The sequence below is a fragment of the Ursus maritimus genome, unplaced genomic scaffold, assembly GCF_017311325.1.
Source record: "Ursus maritimus isolate PB19 unplaced genomic scaffold, ASM1731132v1 scaffold_17, whole genome shotgun sequence".
In the NCBI taxonomy this organism is placed as follows: Eukaryota; Metazoa; Chordata; class Mammalia; order Carnivora; family Ursidae; genus Ursus; species Ursus maritimus.
The window spans coordinates 34,911,383-34,915,412 of record NW_024424119.1 but is presented as its reverse complement, the minus strand read 5'-3'; positions in this window follow the sequence as shown (position 1 = coordinate 34,915,412).

Below are 4,030 nucleotides of genomic sequence, written 5' to 3'. Positions count from 1 at the left end.
CCACCGCCTCGCTGACATCAGATGCCTTCCTCACCCTCAAGTTTTCCACAATCCCCTGGCCTACAGTGTGAGCTACAGATCAGACTTTGCTGTTACCAGTGTGGTATAAACTATAACTACATTCCTGAAAGGCTCTGTTAGATCTTCAAGATGAGGAAAGTTCATAATATAATAAAGTTTTCCTATGTCCAGGCAATGGACACCTGCACAGCTGATTAAAATTGGATTTGAAGCCAATGGGGCAGGCCATAAAACTTAAAACCTAGTGGTTAAGTTGGTTAGGATTTTGGACTGAGACAGACTTGCATTTGAATCCCAGATCTTTTCATTGTTGATATAATGCGGGGGCAAGATATTTCCTTCCTAAGTCTCGGTTTTATTACCTGTAAAATGGAAAGAATAATTCCTATCTCATAGGATTATGATAAGGATCCCATGAAATAACATGCAATGTGTCTACTACAGTGAGTGCCTTATGCATAACAAGTCCTTCATAAGGACTAGTGTCTATTATTTAATTTGATGTGGCACCCATTCTGCAAGATTCAGCCCAGCCTGTCTGATCACAAGGTCCATGCCCTTTCCACTATGTTGGATGGTCTCAATTTTTCCATTTATGACTTCAAATCTATCAGGGGGCTTAGGAGGTCTTTCTCCAGTTATAGACTATTGGATTTTTTATTTCAATGACTATAGTTTTCATTTCCAGAAATTCTTGTTCATTCTTTTTAAAGTAGCTATTCTTGTTTTCAGAGTATCTCATTTTGGGGGAGCTCTTTTTTATGCCTTTAAACTATTTAGTACACTTGTTTTATAGTATCTTTGAAATGGATTATCTGGGTTCTTTAGAATGTAATTCCATTTTTGTTTCTGCTGGCAATCACTCATGATAGATCAATTTTGAGATACGTTTTTAGTTTTGGATTGAGAGTTCATCCTGAGAGGGGGTCTTTACCTGTGGAAATCATGTCCATTTTTTATTGACAGTATTTGCCCATAAAAGTGGTGATGTTTGCTTCTTGTAGATGCTCTAGGAGTATTAGAAATCTAGAACTTATTTTGTGTAATAGTCCAGGCTGAGGGTTTCAGGATCATATGAGTTAGTATAAATGAGGGCCACAAAAACAGTGGTGCAAGTCAGTGTTTACAAATTTCAAGGAAATATTTTTTTCCTAACTGCAAGCTAGTTGAGGGAGACAAGCTTTCTTGTCATCTCCCTTTGGGGATAGGCAGATTATTTTTGGTTTATCCTTTTACTGAATGTGGTATTCTTCATGGATCCTGTTGTTTTGCAAATGACCAAGTTCTGATTTTCCCTACCCTGCTTCACCACACACCTCATCTCCTATCCCACTTTGGGCATTAAAATCCCAGCTCCCAGATTATTGAGAGTGACCGTGCCTGCCCTCAGTCATCTCAGGGCAGCTATGGCATCAGCACACATTCTTACAACCTTGCTTTTGAGTTTCTTCCTCATTTCTGACTTCTAAACTTCGAGGATTTCTTTCTTGTGATCTTGGCCATTCATTTAAAAGGATGTTTGTTGTATTTTATCTAGCATTTATAGACATTTGGGGAAGGAATATTTTTCAAAATATCTACTGCACATAATGTTGGAACCACAAGTCTTGCAATGGAAGACCTTCTTCCATTGATCAAGATATCCCATCTTTAGTGCTTCCTTTACCATGAACATCTCTGCTCCAAGAATGGTGTTTATGGTTGCTGACTGGCCCTAGGATTGTTCTCTGACAAGCTGAGGGGTCTCTTCCAAGTCTTAGCTGTTTAACTATTTCCTGCTCATTAGCCCTTAAAATGGGCTCTGTCATTTTGACCGAAGCTAAAAGGTGTTAAGCAATATCCTATAGGATTGCCATTTCTCTCAATTAGTATGTTCCTGCTCTTGGAACACTCCCCCTAGGGAGTGTTCATATATGCATATGTTTCCTATGTACACGAACAACCTTCCAGAACTGAAGTCTGAAGAGAAGAAAGATACCTGCATTTGCTGGGCCACGTGCATTGTGGAAGGGAGACCCACTTTTATTGCTTTGGGTAATGACAACTAATTTCCCTTCAAGAAATGATTGTCCATTTCCATCACTCAAGCCCACTAGGTCTTACCTCACCCAAAACAACAACAAAAAACTTAGAAGCATTTGCGAGAGTGGAACTAAACATATATCATTTCAAATACATACTGCTACCTTCCTCCACCACGTTTTACACAAAAATGAGCTTCAGATCTTCTCAATAAAAGTCATCAAGTCTGTACAATCCAGACAGCCTCTCTTTGTCCTGGAAGATGTGTCTGTTTTGTTTCATATCACCTCATTCTGCAGTAAATTGTGACTTCTGGGGCACAGGGGCAGCACAATTACTGAGCTACTCTTTAAAGGGCTTAGGCTCGAAGAGTGAAGGAGCACAATGTTTGCTGATTGGCAAGAAGCCACAGGATTATTTTATTTTAACTAGGGATATATGAGGCATGGAGGAAAGAACATCAACTCTGGAATCAGCCAGAAATGAGTTCCAGTCCCAGTTCTGTAACTCACTAACAGTGTGATATTTGGCAAGCTACTAAACTTCACCAAGTCTCAGATGCATGAATTAGAACCAATCTGTAAGGTGTAGGAAGCTGGTATTTGTGAGAGGCCTAATTTAGGGGCAGTAAGGTACGATTTTAGAGCCGTCCACAAGTAGGTTCAACTTTTGACTCTACCATTTCTTTTTATCTCAACTGGGGACAATACCTGCTGTACAAAGAGTTGTCGTGAGGATTGCTGTCCATGAGAAAATCTCTGTTAAGCACTAGGTGCACAGTGTAAGATCCTTTTTTTTTTTTTTTTGGCTTGTCGGTACAGTCCTTGGTGGGGCACATACCTGGTCCAGTCCCTTGTTCCTTGAGGGACTCAGGAACTTGACCCAGCTCTACCCTTCAGGTGCCCTCTGTGCAGGAGGAGGCAAACTGTGCAGTTTTCCACCTAAGTAAGATGACCCTTTCATTCTCCTTCCCTCAATTTTTCAGGCAGAGGGAGGGGTTATTGGAAGCAGAGAATGGCTCCAGGCCAGCAGGCTACTTCCTGCCTACCACCTGGCCCTCCCACGGAGCTTTCCATCTTACAACCTCTGAGACTGTGACAACAGGACCCAGGCAAGGAGCCACTGGCCAAAGCCTGGCCTTAAATTCCTGAGAGGCCTCTGGAATTTTCTGGAGACAGACAGGGCTCTGTCAGCAGCCCACAGCCTGGAAAAGAGTGAACAGGGCTTACGGCAGGCTGTTACTCTGAGCCTGCTCCCTCCCTGAGGCTTGTGGTTTTTGAGCTTTAATAGCTGAGATCACAGCCATCCTGTTTTATTACAGTGCCAAACAGGGCCACCCCAGCCTAGCCTGGGTGATGGCGGCTCCTTCCGGAGACCCTCAGCCTGGCCTCGAGAAGCGATGCCTGCCAGGCCCCAGTGCCTCCTGTGGGGTTTGTGTTTCCCTTCCTATTAAATCCTCTCTGTGCTCAGAAGGCCGTTCCACTTTCCCATCTCTCCAGCTCTGCCTCTGGCTTCTTTAAAGGCTTCAGTGTTTCCTCAAATTAAGGGACCCAGCTGCTCGAGGCCCTTTGTTCAGTGTCTCCAGGATGACCTTTCAGATAATTCGTCCCCACTTGCAGGGGCTGAGCTTTGCTGGTATTTAGACTCAGAGCTTCCTTGGCTAATCGGAATTTATTATCCTCTTTGTTAGGGGACTATGAGGTTCTTTTTCTCCATGGAGGGCTGTCTTCTGGGTGAGTGATACATGGGCTGGCCTTGGCTCTCTAATCCTGGCAAGTCCCGTTTCCAGGTTGTGTCTCCATGGGCCCCAGAGACTCTCTCCGTGTGTGTGTGTGTGTGTGTGTGTGTGTGTGTGTACGCATGCATGCTCACTTGACCATGGAAAATAAAGACTTTCAGGTCTCAGGATCGTGTGGGGATAAAGGAAGCTGATTAGAGATGAAGGAACATGGAGTCTTCCGTGGTTTCACGTTCACGGGTTTACCAT